The sequence below is a fragment of the Schistocerca gregaria genome, unplaced genomic scaffold, assembly GCF_023897955.1.
Source record: "Schistocerca gregaria isolate iqSchGreg1 unplaced genomic scaffold, iqSchGreg1.2 ptg000327l, whole genome shotgun sequence".
Taxonomy (NCBI): Eukaryota; Metazoa; Arthropoda; class Insecta; order Orthoptera; family Acrididae; genus Schistocerca; species Schistocerca gregaria.
The window spans coordinates 7,866,608-7,888,898 of record NW_026061797.1 but is presented as its reverse complement, the minus strand read 5'-3'; the positions used below and the strand labels follow the sequence as shown (position 1 = coordinate 7,888,898).

The window sequence follows — 22,291 nt, the reverse complement described above, 5'->3', positions numbered from 1 at the left end:
AGCGGCCAATGTGACGATCTGACATTAAGTCGATTCGATAGCAAATGACGAAAACGGTTGGATATCTGTGGTTTGTATTACATATGAACACTTTTCACATTCTCCTGTGCAACGTGGCTGTTAGTCATCCATTCTTGCAAAATCGTAAGGTCCTAGGTCATGTCCAAGGCACCAAAGACGGCTAAAAATTTAAAAATCGATCACTAAAACTTAAATAATACTGCTCCTTACTCGCTATTACATCAACTTAGAAGCTTCTTCTGTGTTCTACTACGGGGCTTTTGGTGTCTCCGCATTCCGCAGCACGCGACATAGCTTTGCACACGATAAATGTAACCGTTTCAGGGAGAAGTGCGGCTAATGTGACGATATGACATTAAGTAGAATCGATAGCAAATGACGAAAACGGGCGGATGTCTTAGGTTTTTACAACATATGAACATTTTTCACATTGTCCCGTGCAACGTGGCTGTAATTCTTAACTTCATGCAAAATCGTAACGTCCTAGCTCATGTCCAAGGCACCAAAGCCGGCTAAAAAGTCAATAATCGGTAGCTAAAACTAATATATTACGGCGTCTTACTGGCTATTACGTCAACTTAGAAGCTTCATCTGTGTTCTACTATGGTGCTTTTAGTGTCTCCGCATTCCGCATCACGCGACATAGCTTTGCACACGATAAATGTAACCGTTACAGAGAGAAGAGCGGCCAGTGTGACGATCTGACATTAAGTCGATTCAAAGACAAATGACGAAAACTGGCGGATTTCTCAGGTTCTTACTACATATGAACACTTTTCACATTCTCCTGTGCAACGTGACTGCTAATCCACCCTGCATGCAAAATCTGTAGGTCCTAGCTCATGTCCAAGGCGCCAAAGCCGGCTAAAAAGCCAAAAATCTATAACTAAACTTGAATTGTACTGCTTCTTACTGGCTATTACATCGACTTAGAAGCTTCTTCTGTGTTCTACTATGGTGCTTTTAGTGTCTCCGCATTCCGCAGCACGCGACCGTTTCAGAGAGAAGAGGGGCCAATGTGACCATCTAACATGAAGCCGAATAGATAGCAAATGACGAAAACGGGCTGATTTCTTAGGTTATTACTACATATGCACACTTATGAAATACTCCCGTGCAACGGGGTTGCTAGTCCTCCCTTTATGCAAAATCTTAAGGTACTAGCTCATGTCCAAGGCACCGAACCCGGCTAAATATTCTATAACCTGTAACTAAAACTTGAATTGTACTGCTTCTTACTGTCTATTACATTAACTTAGAAGATTCTTCTGTGTTCTATTATGGTGCTTTTAGTGTCTCCGCATTTCGCAGCAAGAGACATAGCTTTGCACACGTTAAATGTAACGGTTTCAGAGAGAAGAGCGTCCAATGTGACGATCTGACATTAAGACGACTCGATAGCAAATGACGATAACGGGCTGATTTCTTAGGTTTTTACTACATATGAAATCTTTTCAAATTCTCCCATGCAACGTGGCTGCTAGTCCTCCCTTCATGCAAAATCTTAAGGCCCTTGCTCAAGTCCAACGCACCAAAGCCGGCTAAAAAGTCAAAAATCGGTAAGTAAACTTGAATGGTACTGCTTCTTACTGGCTATTACATCAACTTAGAAGCCTCTTCTGTGTTCTACTATGGTGCTTTTAGTGTCTCCACATTCGAAAGCACGCGACATAGCTTTGCACACGGTAAATGTAACCGTTTCAGAGAGAAGAGCGGCCAATGTGACGATCAGACATTAACTCGATTCGAAAGCAAATGACGAAAACGGTCGGATTTCTTTGGTTTTTACTACATATGAACACTCTCCACATTCTCCCATGCAAGGTGTTAGCTAGTCCTCCCTTCATGCAAAATCTTAAGGTCCTAGCTCATGTCAAAGTCACCAAAGCCCCCTAAAAAGGCAAAAATCGATAACTAAACTTTAATTGTACTGCTTCTTACAGGCAATTACATCAACTTCGAAGCTTCTTCTGTGCTCTACTAAGGTGCTTTTAGTGTCTCCGCATATCACAGCACGCGACTAAGATTTGCACACGATAAATGTAACTGTTTCAGAGAGAAAAGCTGCCAATTTGACGATCTGACATTAAGTCGATTCGATAGCAAATGACGAAAACGGGAAGATTTCTCTGGTTTTTACTACATATGAACAATATTCACATTCTGCTGTGCAACGTTTCTGCTAGTCCTCCCTTCATGCAAAATCGTAAGGTCCTAGCTCATGTCCAAGGCACCGAAGCCGGCTAAAAAGTCAAAAATCGATAACTAAATTTTATTTGTACTGCTTCTTACTGGCCATTACGTCAACTTAGAAGCTTCTTCTGTGTTCTACTATGGTGCTTTTAGTGTCTCCGTATATCACAGCACGCGACATAGCTTTGCACGCGATAAATGTAACCGTTTCACAGAGAAGAGCGGCCAATGTGACTATATGACATTAAGTTGATTCGATAGCAAATGACGAAAACGGGCGGATTTCTTAGGTTTTTACTACATATGAACACTTTTCACATTCTTTCGTGCAACGTTGGTGCTAGTCCTCCCTTCATGCAAAATCTTAAAGTCGTAGCTCATGTCAAAGGCACCAAAGCCGGCTAAAAAGTAAAAAATCGATAACTAAAACTTGAATGGTACTGCTTCTTACTGGTTATTACATCAACTTAGAAGCTACTTCTGTGTTCTACTATGGTGCTTTTAGTGTCTCCGCATATCGCAGCTCGCAACATAGCTTTGCACACGATAAATGTATCCGTTTCAGAGTGAAGAGCGGCCAATGTGACGATCTGACATTAAGTCGATTCGATAGCAAATGACGAAAACGTGCGGATTTCTTAGGTTTTTACTACATATGAACACTTTTCACATTCTCCCGTGCCACGTGGCTGCTAGTGCTCCCTTCATGCAAAATCGTAAAGTCCTAGCTCAGTCCAGATCACCAAAGCCGGCTAAAAAGTCAAAAATTGATAACTGAACTTGAATTGCACTGCTGCTTACTGGCTATTACATCAACTTAAAAGCTTCTTCTGTGTTCTACTGTGGTGCTTTTAGTGTCCCCGCATATGGCAGCACGCGACATAGCTTTGCACACGATAAATGTAGCCGTTTCAAAGAGAAGAGCGGCCAATGTGACGATCTGACATTAAGTCAATTCGATAGCAAAAGTTGAGAACGGACGAATTTCTTAGGTTTTTACTACATATGAACACTTTTCACATTCTCCCGTGCAACGTGGCTGCTAGTCCTCCCTTCATGCAAAATCGTAAGGTCCTAGCTCATGTCCAAGGCACCAAAGCTGGCTAAAAATTAAAAAATCGATCACTAAAACTTAAATTGTACTGCTATTTACTGGCTATTACATCAACTTAGAAGCTTATTCTGTGTACTACTATGGGGCTTTTAGTGTCTCCACATATCGCAGCACGCCACATAGTTTTGCACACGATAAATGTATCCGTTTCAGAGAGAAGAGCGGCCAATGTGACGATCTGACATTAAGTCGATTCCATAGCAAATGACGAAAACGGTTGGATATCTGTGGTTTGTATTACATATGAACACTTTTCACATTCTCCTGTGCAACGTGGCTGCTAGTCTTCCATTCTTGCAAAATCGTAAGGTCCTAGGTCATGTCCAAGGCACCAAAGACGGCTAAAAATTTAAAAATCGATCACTAAAACTTAAGTAATAGTGCTCCTGACTCGCTATTACATCAACTTAGAAGCTTCTTCTGTGTTCTACTACGGGGCTTTTGGTGTCTCCGCATTCCGCAGCACGCGACATAGCTTTGCGCACGATAAATGTAATCGTTTCAGGGAGAAGTGTGGCTAATGTGACGATATGACATTAAGTAGAATCGATAGCAAATGACGAAAACGGGCGGATGTCTTAGGTTTTTACAACATATGAACATTTTTCACATTGTCCCGCGCAACGTGGCTGTAATTCTTAACTTCATGCAAAATCGTAACGTCCTAGCTCATGTCCAAGGCACCAAAGCAGGCTAAAAAGTCAATAATCGGTAGCTAAAACTAATATATTACGGCGTCTTACTGGCTATTACGTCAACTTAGAAGCTTCATCTGTGTTCTACTATGGTGCTTTTAGTGTCTCCGCATTCCGCATCACGCGACATAGCTTTGCACACGATAAATGTAACCGTTACAGAGAGAAGAGCGGCCAGTGTGACGATCTGACATTAAGTCGATTCAAAGACAAATGACGAAAACTGGCGGATTTCTCAGGTTCTTACTACATATGAACACTTTTCACATTCTCCTGTGCAACGTGACTGCTAGTCCACCCTGCATGCAAAATCTGTAGGTCCTAGCTCATGTCCAAGGCGCCAAAGCCGGCTAAAAAGCCAAAAATCTATAACTAAACTTGAATTGTACTGCTTCTTAGTGGCTATTACATCGACTTAGAAGCTTCTTCTGTGTTCTACTATGGTGCTTTTAGTGTCTCCGCATTCCGCAGCACGCGACCGTTTCAGAGAGAAGAGGGGCCAATGTGACCATCTAACATGAAGCCGAATAGATAGCAAATGACGAAAACGGGCTGATTTCTTAGGTTATTACTACATATGCACACTTATGAAATACTCCCGTGCAACGGGGTTGCTAGTCCTCCCCTTATGCAAAATCTTAAGGTACTAGCTCATGTCCAAGGCACCAAACCCGGCTAATTATTCTATAACCTGTAACTAAAACTTGAATTGTACTGCTTCTTACTGTCTATTACATTAACTTAGAAGATTCTTCTGTGTTCTATTATGGTGCTTTTAGTGTCTCCGCATTTCGCAGCAAGAGACATAGCTTTGCACACGTTAAATGTAACGGTTTCAGAGAGAAGAGCGGCCAATGTGACGATCTGACATTAAGTCGACTCGATAGCAAATGACGATAACGGGCTGATTTCTTAGGTTTTTACTACATATGAAATCTTTTCAGATTCTCCCATGCAACGTGGCTGCTAGTCCTCCCTTCATGCAAAATCTTAAGGCCCTTGCTTAAGTCCAACGCACCAAAGCCGGCAAAAAAGTCAAAAATCGGTAAGTAAACTTGAATGGTACTGCTTCTTACTGGCTATTACATCAACTTAGAAGCCTCTTCTGTGTTCTACTATGGTGCTTTTAGTGTCTCCGCATTCGGAAGCACGCGACAAAGCTTTGCACACGGTAAATGTAACCGTTTCAGAGAGAAGAGCGGCCAATGTGACGATCAGACTTTAACTCGATTCGAAAGCAAATGACGAAAACGGTCGGATTTCTTTGGTTTTTACTACATATGAACACTCTCCACATTCTCCCATGCAAGGTGTTAGCTAGTCCTCCCTTCATGCAAAATCTTAAGGTCCTAGCTCATGTCAAAGTCACCAAAGCCCCCTAAAAAGGCAAAAATCGATAACTAAACTTTAATTGTACTGCTTCTTACAGGCAATTGCATCAACTTCGAAGCTTCTTCTGTGCACTACTAAGGTGCTTTTAGTGTCTCCGCATATCACAGCACGCGACTAAGATTTGCACACGATAAATGTAACTGTTTCAGAGAGAAAAGCTGCCAATTTGACGATTTGACATTAAGTCGATTCGATAGCAAATGACGAAAACGGGCAGATTTCTCAGGTTTTTACTACATATGAACAATTTTCACATTCTGCTGTGCAACGTTTCTGCTAGTCCTCCCTTCATGCAAAATCGTAAGGTCCTAGCTCATGTCCAAGGCACCGAAGCCGGCTAAAAAGTCAAAAATCGATAACTAAATTTTATTTGTACTGCTTCTTACTGGCCATTACGTCAACTTAGAAGCTTCTTCTGTGTTCTACTATGGTGCTTTTAGTGTCTCCGTATATCGCAGCACGCGACATAGCTTTACACGCGATAAATGTAACCGTTTCACAGAGAAGAGCGGCCAATGTGACTATATGACATTAAGTTGATTCGATAGCAAATGACGAAAACGGGCGGATTTCTTAGGTTTTTACTACATATGAACACTTTTCACATTCTTTCGTGCAACGTTGGTGCTAGTCCTCCCTTCATGCAAATCTTAAGGTCCTGCCTCATTTGCAATGCGCCAAAGCCGGCTAAAAAGCCAAAAATCGAAAACTAAACTTTAATTGTACTGCTTTATACTGGCTATTACTTCAACTTAGAAGCTTCTTCTCTGTTCTACTATGGTTCTTTTAGTGTCTTCGCATTTCGCAGCTCGCGACATAGCGTTGCACAAGATAAATGTAACCGTTTCAGAGCGAAGAGCGGCCAATGTGACGATCTGACTTTAAGTCGATTCGATAGCAAATTTATTTATTTATTTATTTATTTTTTTATTTAACCTGACAAGATTAGGGCCATCAGTCCCTCTCTTACATCTAACCAGGCATTCTACTTATTTTACAGTCATATGTTGTAGTAGGCATGTTAAACTACATCTAATACAAAAAGTGAGATAAACAATTAGAAAGGTACACCTCGAAAAATACATTATTGAAGAGAAAGATTTCAGATAGGAGTGCTGGCAGCAGGGAGTGTGGGGGGAACTCATGGTGAAGGGAGGAGAGGTATAGAGGGACATGATGAAACATAATTAAGGAAAATATAAAGGAAAAGAAGACTGCGTGGCTAATAGAGATAGATGAAGAGGAAGGCATCTCAGAAGCAAGATAGGAGACGCTAGCTTTGCTATTTGACATATGAGAGGATTGGCCTTGCACATTAATTTTGTGGAGAATTTTCATGCGGATGATAGTAGGAAATGCTTCAACTTCTTCTTAAAAGCAACAGGAGATTGAATTTTCCTCAAGGTGAGGGGCAGTTTGTTCCAGAGGCGAACAGCGGCAACTGAGAAGGAGTTTGCAAAAGTTTTTGTTTTGTGAGTGGGCACAGCTAGGATACCAGATAAGAGCGACCTCGTGTTTCGATTATGATGGCATTACACGTTTTTAATTTCTGAAGCTAGGTACTGGGGTGCTTGCGCGACGAGGAGTCGGTGAAGTAGACATATAGTGTGGTAGTCACGCAGTTTGTCCGGCCGCAGCCACCCTAGCTCGGAGTATGAAGCACTAACATGATCATATCGGCGAATGTTGCAGGTGTAACGCACACAGGCATTCATGGTTAGCTCTAGCCGTCTTTTGTTTTCACTACTCATGCCTTGTTGAATCACATCACAATAGTGGAGGTTCGGTAGAACGAGTGCTTGCACGAGCTGGCGTTTCAAGTTCTGTGGGAATATGTTCCGAAACTTTTTGAGAGCATAGAGAGAAGCAGACGTCTTTCGGCACACTGCGACTGTATTCTCCGCCCAGTTGAGATGCTCGTCCAAAGTTACACCCAAGTTTTTCACTGTTTTCTGATATGGTATTGGAGTACCTTCGAGCAGAATAGGAGGTAGCCGTTCGCGGAAATCTGAACTTATTAATTTCTGATGGGCTATTAAGATTACTTGCGTCTTTTTTGCGTTTAATTTAAGCCCCTGGTTTTTCGCCCATGTCACTACTGAAGACAGATCATCATTCATCAGAGCGATTGCAGTGTTTACGTCTTCAGGTCTGACGCTTAGGTAGAGCTGGAGGTCGTCGGCATATGTTTACAGGAGGACAAAACCGACGAAAACAACAGTGGTCCTAAGACTGATCCTTGTGGCACTCCCGAAGAAACATGTTTCGAGGAAGATTTTTCATTTGCGCAGACAACACATTGCTGTCTGTCTTTTAAGTAGCTTTCAAACCATCTCATTGCACTATCAGAGAAATTAAGCTGTTGCATTTTTCTGAGTAATATGTCAAAGTTAACAGTGTCAAAAGCTTTGCTGAAGTCCAGTAGCGTCAATATTGTTGCCTTTCGATTGTCGATGGCATATTTCAGGTCATCAGTTACTTTAATTAGAGCAGTGCTTGTGCTGTGATGTTTACGGAAACCAGATTGAAATTTGTCATATAGACTGAATTCATGCAAGTGTTCAGTGATTTGGTCATGAACAATATATTCAAGTGCTTTGGAAACAGCTGGCTGTATGCTAATTGGTCGGTAATCACTAGGCAGTTGCGGGTTTTCGATCTTAGGGATGGGTCGAATTATGCTTCTTTTCCATGCAGTGGGGTATATTCCGTTCACGAGGGAAAAATTAAATATGTCAGTTAAGACAGGTACTAAGATATCGGCAACATTCTTAATCATGGTTATACCGATAATGTCGTTGCCTATTGCATCAGAAGAAATTCTCATTATTGCTATTCTTGCCGTATTTGTTGTTACATGTTTTAGATGGAAGGTATCGTTGTTAGTTATCCTGTTTGGGGATTCTTGTGGGCGGTAATTATCAGCCATGCTGGTAATCAGAGGTGCAGAGAAGAATTCATTTAATTCGTTAGCTGACACATGAAAAGTAGTTTCCGATTTTGCCTTTCCGACCCCCAAGCTACGGAGATTCTTCCATAGAGTCGTGGGTTTCAGATCGCTGCATACAAGGGAGCGAGCGTGCCTGATTTTGGCTTTGCGAATGCATTGTTTCACTCTGTTCCGTAGCTTTCTATATTCTTCGAAACGCTCGGTTTTCGGATCTGCCTTGAAACGCCTGTGGGCAGCATCATTATTAGTCATCCTTTGACGTAATTCAGCTGTCAGCCATGGAGCAGGAGATTTTCATACACGGACTGTGTGCGCAGGTGCATGTTTGTCATAGAGGGCAAAGAGTTTATCACCAAGTTCATTAATTTTGCCGTCGATTGAAGGTTCTCTGATTATTTGATGCCATGAGATTTCTGAGCAATCGGCTGTTAGAGCGTCAAGGTCAATACTTTTCATGTTCCTACAAGTTATGTAACGCGTAAAGTCAAAAATCGATAAATAAATTTGAATTGTACTGCTCCTTACTGGCTGTTACATCAACGTAGAATCTTCTTCTGTATTCTACTATGGTGCTTTTTGTGTCTCCGCATATCGCAGCACGCGACATAGCGTTGCACACGATAAATGTAACCGTTTCAGAGTGTAGAGCAGCCAATGCGACGATCTGACATAAACTCGATTCGATAGCAAATGACGAAAACGGGCCGATTTCTTATGTTTTTACTACATATGAATATTTTTCACATACTACCGTGCAACGTGGCTGCTAGTCCTCCCTGCATGCAAAATCTTAAGTTCGTAGTTCATGTCCAAGCCCCAAAGCCGACTAAAGAGTCAAAATCGATAACTTGAATTGTACTGCTTCTTACTGGATATTACATCAACTTAGAAGCTGCTTCTGTGTTCTACTATGGTGCTTTTAGTGTCTCCGCATATCGCAGCACGCGACATAGCCTTCCACACGATAAATGTAACCGTTTCAAAGTGTAGAGCGGCCAATGTGACGAACTGACATAAAGTCGATTCGATAGCAAATGACGAAACCTGGCGGACTTCTTAGGTTTTTACTACATATGATCACTTTTCACATTCTCCCGTGCAACGTGGCTGCTAGTCGTCCCTGCATGCAAAATGGTAAGGACCTAGCTTTGCAGACGATAAGTACAACCGTTTCAGAGAGAAGAGCGGCCAATGTGAAGATCTGGCTTTAAGTCGAGTCGATAACAAATGACGAAAACGGACGGATTTCTCAGGTTTTTACTACATATGAACACTTTTCACATTCTCCCGTGCAAATCAGCTGCTAGTCCTCCTTTCATGAAGAATCTTAAGGTCCTATCTCATGTCCAAGGCAACAAAGAAGGCTAAAAAGTCAAAAATCGATAAATAAACTTAAATTCTACTGCTTCTTACTGGCTATTACATCAACTTAGAAGCTTCCTCTGTGTTCTACTATGGTGCTTTTAGTGTCTCCGCATATCGCAGCACACGACATAGCTTTGCCCACGATAAATGTAACCGTTTCAGAGAGAAGAGTGGCCATTGTGGCGATCTGGTATTTCGTCGATTCGATAGTAGATGCCGAAAACGGGAGGATTTCTTAAGTTTTTACTACATATGATCAGTTTTCACACATTCTCGTGTAACGTGGCTCCCAGACCTCGTTTCATGCAAAATCGTAACGTCGTCAGTCATATCCCTGGCGCCATAGGCGGCTAATAAGTCAATAATCGATAGCTAAAACTTGAATTGTACTGCTTCTTACTGGCCGATTACATCAACTTAGAGCCGGCCGCGGTGGTCAAGAAGTTCAGGCGCTCAGTCCGGAACCGCGGGACTGCTACGCTCGGAGGTTCGAATCCTGCTCGGGCATGGATGTGTTTAATGTCCTTAGGTTAGTTAGGTTTAAGGAGTTCTACGCTCTAGGGGACTGATGAAAACAGATGTTAAGTCCCATAGTGCTCAGAGCCATTTGAACCAATAACTTAGAAGCTTCTTCTGTGTTCTATGGAGTTGCTATTAGTGCCTCCGCATGCCGCAGCCAGGGACATAAGTTTCCAGACGATAAATGTAACTGTTTCATAGAGAAAAGCATCCAATGTGACGATATGTCATTACGTCGATTAGACGGCAATTGACGAAAACGGGACGATTTCTTAGGTTTTTACAACACATGAACACTTTTCCAATTCTATCGTGTAACGTGTCTTCCAGACTTCGTTTCATGCCAAATCTTAAGGTCGTCGGACATGTCTGAGGCACCAAAGCCGGATAATAAGTCAATAATCGATTACTAAAACTTGAATTTTACTGCTTCTTACTGGCTGATTACATCAACTTATAAGTTTCTTCTGTGTTTTACTGTGTTGCTATTAGTGCCTCCGCATACCGCAGCACACAAAGTAAGTTTGAAGACGATGAAGGTAACCGCTTCACAGAGAAATTTCAAATTCTGTGTCTGTGTCTATTGCCTGCTCATATTGTTTAAAGCAGGTTGCTCTAAATGCCCAGTGGATCTGATTCCATTGATACCTATTCTAAACAATCTCGGATTGGTAAAGACCAAGCTCTGCTTATACTTATAGTCTGGGAAGTTGACAGTAAAATATGATGGTTAAAGATGTCCACTGAGTATTCCCATATACACTGAAGTTAGCTTTGAACAACAAATTATTAATTGGCCACCTACTCTTGACTCAATAGCTACTAAGATCTTTCACTAGTGAAGGAGGTGACGACGTTGTTATGTCCACTAGAGGCTTCTGTAGTTTGCTGAAAATGATGTGATATAATTGTGCCTTGTGATTTTCTGTGGAGTTCCAGAGTAGGTTCTATACTGGTGCAGGACATTCATTCGTGCTGTTCTCATTCGAGGCAATCCTGGATTCTGAATCTCAAGCACCAGAGGATTATAAACAGCAATGCAACCTCTGTCTTCCTGGCTGTGCACTATTTCAAGGTGCTCTGGTTGACAGTCTCTTCTCATTGTGCAGTGCTTGTAGATTATTGTAAATGGATTATCTGCATTATTTACAACATCTCATTCTAAACTTTCTAAAGAACGAGACTTTTCTGTCATGACCACTTTTTGTGTGAGGTGATAAATACCAGGAATTTGATTGCATTTTGAGAACCTAATGGTAACTAACATTATTGTCTATGTAAATTAATGGAACTGGATTTTTCCTGAGGTCAGCAGTTTTCCGAAGGTCGTCGTTTTTCCCGAGGTCGTCGTTTTTCCCAAGGTCGGCGTTTTTCCCCGAGGTCGGCGTTTTCCCCCGAGGTCGGCGTTTTTCCCCGAGGTCGGCGTTTTTGCCCCGAGGGCGGCGTTTTTCCCCGAGGTCGGCGTTTTTGCCCTAAGGTCGGCGTTTTTCCCCAAGGTCGACGTTTTTTCCCGAGGTCTGCGTTTTTGCCCCGAGGTCGGATCAAAGATTTTTTTTCCCGAGGTCTAGAAATCTATCGATATATTGAAAATCCAAAGTATTTTCATGTATGTAGACTATACTGTTATGTCATGTCATCTTGAAACATTTATCCGACCACTAGATAATGGTATTTATCAAGATAGCGATATATTTCGTTATATCTATTTATTTCGATAATCGTTTTCTTAGGGGTAGAGATTTATTTTGAGACGTCCATACTTTTCCCATTATCGATTCAATTCGATATATCGACTTACGTAGATGCGCACATTAAATCATGATATCGATTTATTTCGAGATATCTATCTATATTGAGGAGTCTATTTATTTCGAGATATCGATTGATTTAGAGTATCCGTTATATCGAGATATCGATTAATTTTGATATACCGACACAATTAAGGTTGTCTATATATTTCCAGGTATCGATATATTTCAATGTATTGGTGTACTACAGATATCGATTCTTATCGAGATATCGATATAATTCAAGGTACCTCCATATCTCTAGTAATCCATAAATTTCTAGATATCGCTATTTTGAGAGATATCTTTATATTACGTGGTACCAATATATTTCGAGATATCGATATATTTCTGTACCTCAATTTATCTCGATATGTCGACTAGCATCGAGATTTCGGTCTATATGGTAAGCCGAAATGCGTCTAGATGTCGATATACTTCGGGATATCGACTCATTTCGGTGTAGCGGTTTTTTGGAGGTGTCGATTTATTTCGAGGTTTCGATTTATTTCACGGTGTCGATTTATTTCGAGGTTGCGATTTTTCGAGGTTGCGATTTATTTCGAGGTGGCGATTTATTTCGAGGTGGCGATTTATTTCGAGGTGTGGATTTATTTCGAGGTGTCGATGTATTTCTAGGTGACGATATATTTCGATGTTACTTGTCGACTGCATCAGCTTAGAACCTATTTCGTACAGAGTGGTGCGACTGCATACCTCAGCAGGCGACATTGATATCCAGACGATGAATTTTACCGTTTCCGAGAGAAAAGCGTGCGATGTGATGAATTGGCACTACTTCATTATGAAAACAAATGACGAAAACGTGAGGTTTTCTTCGGTTTTTCTGCCACTGCTGCCAACTTTCAGCCCACCCCCTCCTCCCCTTCCCCAGTCGTGGCGATCAGCTTTTGTGATGGAAATGGACACAGGAAAGTAATAACGTTCCATGAAATCCCATTCTAGGGACGTTCAAGGGTAAATGTTCCAGACGGATTACTTGCATTAAGACACGCATACTGCGCATCTACAATGTCACATCTGCCAGATCGTTTCTATTGTCAACAGTGGAAAACAAAACAGCGTACTGAAGAAGCCATAGTGAGACGCGGTTTTTGGTAGACGAAATAATAGGAATACTCTAGCCATTGATAATGATGATCTAATGAGAATTCTGTTATTGTTTTGAAAGATGCATTTAAATATGCATTGAACGTAGCTCCAAATTATTTTGAGAATTATAATTGCGGTATTATGAATCTACATTGGAGATTTGGTAATGCAAAACATTTCGATCTGAGAATACTTTACGTGATAGAACGGCATTGACCTTGTGTGTCATTAGGGTAAAGTTAATTTGCCGCCATTAACATAAAATTTATCCGCCATTAACATAAAATCTATTTTTCAGCTTACTTCAATAAGGACTCACTTCAGATGATTGGACAACTAAAGAGAACTCAAACCGTTATTTTAATAGTATTCGTAGGTCCAATGCAGCATTTACCGTGGACAGTCCCTGAGTCAAGACTGTCAGTTTTATGTAGGGAGCACTCCTTTAAGAAAGCACTCCGTGTTCAGGCCACAAGTGGCCAATCAGGACCATCCGACCGCCACGTCATTCTCACTGAGGCTGGAGGAGGAGCTGGCTCTCCCACTCGTTGTGGTAGTTTCCTTTGACTGGAGCCGCTACTATTCGGTCGAGTAGTTCCTCAATTGGCATCGCAAGGCTGAGTGCAACCCGAAAAATGCCAACAGCGCATAGCGGCCCATATGGTCACCCATCCAAGTGCCGACCACGGCCGAAAGTGCTAAACTTCAGTGATCTGACGGGAACCGGTGTATCCACTGCGGCAAGGCCGTTGCCCCTACCACTTTTACATGATATTTTTGATCGTAGATCAGGTCTGATGGCTGGAAAGAATGGACGTTTACCATGTTATGCACATTTATATTTTCACTACGTCGACACAGCTGGTCCAATTACGACCACAGGTGATGGTAGCCATAATGATCGTGCCAAGCATCCCGTGTACATTAGTTACACCCAAGTGTGTGGGCATCACAGCATTCGTGACATTTAAATTTGTTACTTCTTTGCTACTATATTCGCAATAAATTTTGCAGACAGTATCCGCATATGACGCTGAATGTACCTACAAAATTATATCATTGTACGACACATGTTTCGGGAGATACGTCATAAAAACTCAGGACAAGGCCAGACGCTGCATAGTACGGACGTGGACGCACAGCTCTAAATAAATGCCTGGTCAAAACCAAGCTTTTCCGCTAGTCATCTATAAAGATAAAAAATCCCCAATATTGTCTACCAGCGTATTTTTGAAAAACCTTTATTTTGTCATCCATTTTTTTCCTGTAAAAATCGTAAAAGCCGTGCATCATTGCGTTTTTAAAAAGCGTTTCTTATTGTCATCTCTTTTTATGTATTTTAAACCATCTATCGCTTGTGTAACCTGTGGCTACAAGTCCATTCCCTTTATGGTGTAATCGAAATAATAAACAACGCAAAAAAGTGTGGGTCAATTTCTTCCTCATTTTTCGGAACTTCTGATAATAGTAAATCGTTGGCTCTTTGAGGGCGTGGTAGGTACATACAAGAGATTAGTGTAAGATTAGAATTTGGGTTAGATACAGTGCCAGGAGGTTCTGTTTCTATCTGGCTAGCTTCAAAGTACTTCACCATCTACTAAGTGATGCGTTTCATTGTGAATGGTGTGGTCTGTGCTAGGTGTACCCTTTACTCCACAATGCTGTTCCTTCGATGCTATTAAAACCAGGATGTTATCAAAATATATGCACAGTGGCAGACTGGAGACTGCAGAAATATTTCCAGTGGTGGGGAGGGGGGAAGGCGCGTCGAGGCTGGAGTGCATGATTCTGAAACTGGCACTCTGTGTACAAATCAGCTGGTCAGTTACGAGGTGCATCAAGCTACAAGACCCTAACTCTATAAGCGCTACAACTGGCCAAAGCTAAGGTTTATCAGTATTGTGGAGAATTCTTATCTGGAAGAGTATACTGTAACGAATAAAAACTCTTTACTCCAGATTCCAGGGAGGGTTGGGGGCGATGGGTGAAAGTGCCCTTTTGCCTATCCTCCCCTCCCGACCTCCTCCCCTCCCCCTCCCCTTCACCCTCGCAGACGCCAATGGCTGGCCCGTTCATTTTGAGAACACCAGAGCTCCAGTAACCTTTCTGAGAAACTGTTCTTGTTGTCCTTGTGCGTCAATCTTACCACTCAGAACACCAGTGGGAATGTTGGTTATCGCTGAAATAACTGGTTTTCGGCTCTTATCAGTTTCCCAACCCTTCTTTAAGCTAATTGTTAAAGCCCGTCACAATACCAGTTCTTGTAATAACCGATTTTCAGTCTTTTATTTACATTATTTTCTCTAGTAAACGTAGAAATCAAACAAAGATTAAACAATTTTTACTTTCTCAGTTTCTTGATAAATGGAATCAAAATGTCAAATTAAATACCCTTATGATGACCTGCAGCCGTTCAGAACGAAATTAGAATTATATTAATACCGTCAGCTGCTCACGTGTGTCGATATATATCAACGGCGACAGGTGACAATGTGTGCACGTCTGGGACTCGAACCCGGGATCTCCTGCTTACATGGCAGGTGCTCTGCCCATCTGAGCCACCGAGGGCACAGACGATAGTGTGACTGCAGGTACTATCTCGCGCACGCCTCCCGCGAGACTCACATTCTCACCTTGCATGTCCACACACTACATTCGTAGTGTCCCACACCGACACACTCATTACTCGTGGAACACATTCTTACCAAGTCCAGTTCGGGGAATACGTGTGCATCTTCACAGAAGAAGGTCATGGCTGGTATTGCCAGAACCATATACTTATATTGATATGGACATGTCTTCCACGAGGAATGAGTGTGTTGGAGTGGGACTCTACGACTGTATTGTATGGACATTCAAGGTGAGAATGTGAGTCTCGCAGGAGGCGTGCGCGAGATAGTCCCTGCAGTCGAACCATACACTGTGTCCTCTGTGCCTCAGATGGATAGAGCGTCTGTCATTTTAGCAAAAGATCCCGGGTTCGAGTCCCGGTCGCGGCACACATTTTCACTTGTCCACGTTGATATTTATCAACGCCCGCGAGCAACTGACGGTATTAATATAATTCTAATTTCTTTAAATTAAATAGTCAAATAAAACTTTGTCCGATCTTCGCTGCTGGCGAGTGCTTCTATACTACAGAAAACTGGCAATATTATCCTACTGATTATAGTTTTTAGAAGCTCTGGTCAAAAATTATATTGTAATCGGTTATCACAGCACTATGCAGGCATTACGTATAGTCCAGCGATAAAGAGTGAAAACTGCGGCAGGAGAACTCTCTTTTTCGTTTTAATTTCTCTGTTTTTAAGGGCTAAAAGCAGATAACGGCATATTACGTAGACACAGCAGCAGATCAGGCACTTTCTACTTTTATCCAGAACTATGAATGATTTGTTAAATTTTAACTTTTTTCCTTGTATGATGTCGCAAGTCGACCAAATCTAACTTTGTTCTTCACTCGTACCGCATATCGTAAAATACTTCCAGACTTTCAGATGGTGCCATTCTATGTTACAACTGACGTTCGACAACAGCGAGAAACTGTGTCCAGTCTCGCGCTCTGCTTGTATAACAGGCACAGTATTGTCTCGGCAATGTTGGACCAATCCAATTGTTGCTCGTTTCTATCAGCAGTGTTATTAAAGTGGCATACATAACTTTTCCCATTTTTTTCTGTAATAACGCCGTATTTCAGTGCTATGGAAATCTTACGAATAAAAATTACTCGTCTTTTTTTAAAAAGGTTTATTTGAAAACTAAAAATTTTACTACGACATCTGTGGCTAATTGATATATCTGTTTTTACGTGGTTATCAGGAAAAAATGAAAAGATACTTGTTATAACCGAGAGCAAACAAATACTGAAAGACATCGGTTATTCAGAACTAAAATACCCATGTCGTTTTAACTGATCGGTTTTTCTATCTATAAACTGCAGTGTCGCCATAGAAAAGTGTGTCGCTCCATCAATGTCCATAGCAACTTTGAGATATGTGTTTATGCGCAATATCGGCAAATGGAAACACGAAGAGGTAATAAGCACCTGAGCGATAGAATTTATTTCACAGTCAGAAAAGTCGAGTGACAGGCAAGACTGAATCACTGTAATAGAAATTATATGGAAAGCTGTGTAAAGGAAAATTTCCAGTTCTTTCGTGGATTCCAAAATTGAAGCAAATTCCGGGACACCAAGGTGACATAGTCTTATACGGATAGTATTCCATGACTAACGTAATTGGCCCACATACTGTACTGGTATACGGATAATATTACACGACTAACGTAATTTACCTGAAATAATTTACAAACATGTTACTGTAACATTCGCTACTTCTCATTACGCTAATTCACCTTCAGCCATTAAGCGCAAATCTCAGTTATGATACGTGCGCCAAACAAAAATTTATCAACCTAGTAACTCAAGACAACTACAAACGATCATTGTGTGCAAAATAAATAGAACACTTCATAAGAAGAACATGACGGGTTTGAATCATTCCCACCGCAAAGGATGAAAAATTCAGGCTCGCACACAAGACCACTTGATAACTAACCAGAAATTCAGATTAGTTGTAGCTTCGGTGACAATCGCCTTTTTTACATTTTCCCCGTAAACTAGATAATTATGAAACGTAAGCAACTACTGTAAAATATCTGCGGCAACGGCCTTGCCGCGGAGGTTGCATCGGTTCACGTGGGATCACCGAAGTTAAGTGCGTTGTCGGGCGTTGAAGGCACTTGGATGGGTGATCATCCAGGCCGCCATGCGCTCTTGCCATTTCTCGGGGTGCACTCAGCCTCATGATGCCAATCGAGGAGCTACTCGACCCAATAGTAGCGGCTCCGGTCAAAAAATACCAACATAACGACCGGGAGAGCAGTGTGCTGACCCCCGCCCCTCCTGTTCGCATCCTCCACGGATGATGACACGGCGGTCGGATGGTGCTGTCCCAGTAGGTCACTCGTGGCCTGAAGACGGAGTGCTTACAAAGCAAACTACTCTCCAGTGGATGGTCGTACTACTGAGACCTTGATGCCTGGCATCAATAACAGATGGCAGCACAAGAGGTTGGCTTACGCCTACTGCCGAATTTTGCGATCTGTCGTAAGCCTGCGTAAGCACGTAGGGCCTTCCGTCTTAAGTGCAAGCATATCCATTGCGTTTTCTGTCAAGCGACTTGAGTGGAATATTTCATTATTTCTGAAATTTTATAGAAATGTTTTTCGTTGTATATCCTCACCATCGGTACTGAATTTACTGTAAAATTATTTGCTCACTTTTCGGAACTTCCGTTCATAGTAAATCGATACTATTTGAAGCCGTGGTAGACACGAGTCTAGTGTGCTTCACCTTCAGCACCTTCTGTGTCAGTCTCGGTTAATATGTCGCTGATTTCACAACGAACAGTTCGTTGTCTACTGAGTATACTGTCTGTTGCACGACACTATCCCTCCCACGCTGCTAAATGTAGGTCGTCGGCAAAATATGACTGCAGTGGAACAAGGGCGTCTGCAGAAATTTCCCCAGGAGGTGGTGGTGGCATTGGTAGTGGTGTGTGTGTGTGTGTGTGTGTGTGTGTGTGTGTGTGTGTGTGTGTGTGTGTGTGTGTGTGTGTGTGTGTGTGTGGAGGCCATTACTATGAAATTCACACAGTCCAGACCGCCAAGGAAAATAAACCTTGAGATTTGGAAAGGTTGTTGATCTTATACCGCTTATACTGCATATTTCGAAATTCCACCTCTAAGGGGGATACACAGGAAATGAAAGGATTTTTGAAACATGTAGCTATTAAGGTAATTTTGAAGCTAGGCAGACGAAAATTTGTATCTGGTTTCTAGGTCAGAAATAAAGAAATATGTGTTCCAGTATCTTTGGGAATTTAACCTCTATGAGGTGAAATAGTGGATGAATATTTTATTTTGAGATAAATAATTATGGAAGAACTATGAAAGTATTTTTAAGGCCACATCTACGAAAATTGGTATTTGACTTCAAGGCTACAAATAAGAAAATACGTGTTGCGGTGTTTTTGGAAGTTCAACCCCTAAGGGGATGAAATAGAGTGAGCTGGTGCGTTTCTGGCGCCAGTTTCCGTCGATCGTTGTTTCGATCTTTGAGTCGCGGTCCAGAGGACACTGCTCCCTAAGCGACTGTAGTAGTTCTCTGTGCAGCCCAACATCGGGCTTACCACGCTTACACTGGACACAGTTGCCAACAAATCGCCTGCCATCGGGATATAGGTTGGGCCAAAACATGTATTCCTGAACTCGGTTCAAGGTCTTGAAGAACCCCAAATGACCCCCGTCCGCCGACTCGTGGAAATATCTGAGTGCCATGCTAACTCGTTCCTGTGGAATACAGACCTTCACTTGGCCACGGTTGGCTCCCCCTTTACACAAGAGGCCCGCACGAAGGCAACAGCCAGTGACGACGTCGCCATCCACAAACTGCTGCCTATTCGGTCCCCACCCGGCGTCCTCGGCCTGTTTGCCGGCTAAGTCGAAGAAGAAGCCGGGTGTCTCGGAGAGAAGGAAATTCACCCCCAGATCCGGCTCCACGTTTCTGAAAATGGTTCATTATGAAAGCATTATGAAAGCATATCTGACAATTCGTATTCGGCTAATCTGTTACAATTTTTAAAAACTACGTGTTTCACTGGTTTTTAACTTCGAGCATAAGGGGATGAAAATTTTAATGAAATATTTATTGCGTTATATTAAAATATTTTAAATCTGCATCTACGAAAACCGGTATTTCACTTCTCAATTAGATATAAAGAAATATGCGTTATACAAACAAGAATACAAACGGCTTGATTAACAAAAACCTTGGACCCCAGCTGTCAGCATTGCTTTTTGGTCATTCAGCAAAAGACCATGCTTCAACGGCGTTAAGTTTAGAAAAGTTTAGAAAGTGTTGCAGTTTATAAAAGACATAAAAAAAACGATTAAAGAAAAAATGCTTTGCAGACCATGAACGGTCTAAGTAAGTAAAGAAGCGGATGATAAGCTAGCTCTTTATGCAAATAAGTTGGTCAGTTTAAGTTCCGAGACATGTCATGCAGCAGGAACGGAATCCTATAGTTGCTACGATTGGCTAAAGGAAAAGTTTTGCAGAATCACGCGAAATCACTTCTGCAAGTGGCTGAGAATCTCGTAATGAATAAAAATTCTGTACTGAGAATTCCAAGGTGGGAGAGGCGAGATTCCTCCCCCCCCCCCCCCTTCCCCCTTCTCAGAATCCTATCCTTCTTTACCTACAGCAAAAAATAAATAAATAAATAAAACTAGAGAAATTTCTACTGTGAAACTATTTGCATACAAGAGAACGGCCATTAAAATTTAACTCTTCAAAGTTTTAAGCCCTGCCCCGTTCGAAAATTCAATTTCTTTGTAGTTGCATTTTTTAAAGGTGTACTTGTCTAGACTCCTGGAACGGAAAGGTTTTTTTTTTTTAATCCGTGCTTTACAAAAGTTTCTACAGTCCATTGTTTGAAGCAGTGTCACGGCTGCCATGAGCCGCGCGGGGTACCCGCCATGTGTCCAACGCCTTGTCACGGTTCGCGCGGCTCCCCCCGTTGGAGGTTCGAGTCCTCCCTCGGGCATGGTTGTGTATGTGTTGTCCTTAGCATAAGTTACTGTAAGTAGTGTGTAAACATAGGGACTGATGGTTCGAATGGCTCTGAGCACTTTGGGACTTAACATCTGAGGTCATCAGTTTCCTAGAACTTAGAACGACTTAAACGTAACTAAATTAAGGACATCACACACATCCATGCTCGAGGCAGGATTTGAACCTGCGACCTTAGCGTTCGCGTGGCTCCCGACTGAAGTGCCTACAACCGCTCGGCCACATCGGCCGGTCTATCATGTGTTCTAGAAGAGCTGTACGGTCGTCAGTGGCGCCTGTTCTTTCTAGAACAGTTACTATCTTCATATCTATGGTTAAACGTCACCCAGCCATTGACCTTCGTCTGTGCGAATGCGCACAGGCTACCGGAAATCTTACGGGAATCGTCACCTTAGTGTGAGCCAGTAATGAGTGGATGGACAAATACCTATTAAGTACATTACGTAATCGGATTGTGGGCGGTTCGGGGTGTGAGTCTCACGGGAAGCGTGCGAGGGATAAATTCCTGCAGCCGTGCTGTTCATTTGTGCCCTCGATAGCTCAGATGGATTGAGCGTCTGCCTTGTAAGCAGGAGATCCTGGGTTCGAGTCCCAGTAGCGGCACACTTTTCAGCTGTCCCCATCGAAGTATATCAACAACACCTGTCGGCAGCTGAGGGTTTCAATTAATTATCGGTTGTGTAGGTGATTCGATGAACCCTTTGCCAGGCACTTAAATGTGTTTTGCAGGGTATCCATATAGATGTAGATGATAACTCGTCCCGTGTCGCACGTGCTCAAAAGGATTCATACTGCAGAATGCATGCAAACATACTCACCGAAAATACGGACGAATATCAAGTGCAGGCTGCCGAGTGCTGCATATCCAGCTTAGACAGATCGGCTTTTCCTGCCAAGAAGAACAGGAAGTTGCTGTCTAGGAACAATCAGAGGTAGAGGAAGGGCTGATAAATACTCCTTGAATTGCAGACTAAACGTAAATAACGAAAATACATTTTTGGTAAAAATTGGTCAAAACATAATCGTTTGCCCTCCGTATTGGATTAGCTGATTTGAATATTGAAAATCTGACTTCAGATTCGTTTTCAGCGACATTAAGAATATATGTGTAACACTCAGTTCATGCAAATCGAAGTAATAATATAACTAAATGTTTTCCCTAAACTTTGAACACTTTTTTTTTCGAGTAACGATTTTCTCAGAACGGCATGCAGCATAAATTAAAAGTGGTTCGATCTCTTAACTCCTACCTCTGACCCCTAAAAGTAAACACTTTTCTTAGGAACTTATAGCTATAATATGACATTTGTTAATATTAACTAATTTTTGTGTAGGCATAAGGAGTGAAACAAACCCCTCAAAATCGAACTCAAAGTTCGAATTAGCACTGTATCGTTAAATTTCAGGTTGTTTCATTGCGGTTAGGTATGCGCTCCCATTAATTTTATGTATTATCGACTGATGTTATCCATTTTCAAGTTCAGAGAAATAATGTAGTATCAACTGATG

The 22,291-nt window shown here is 41.9% G+C and overlaps 1 non-coding gene across 1 annotated transcript; it reads left to right on the top strand.

The window, feature by feature from the left end:
• The first annotated feature begins 21,310 nt into the window (after positions 1 to 21,310).
• Positions 21,311 to 21,385, top strand: Trnat-ugu (transfer RNA threonine (anticodon UGU)). Its single transcript has one exon. It is a non-coding gene; the product is annotated as a tRNA-Thr (tRNA).
• Positions 21,386 to 22,291: the final 906 nt, after the last annotated feature.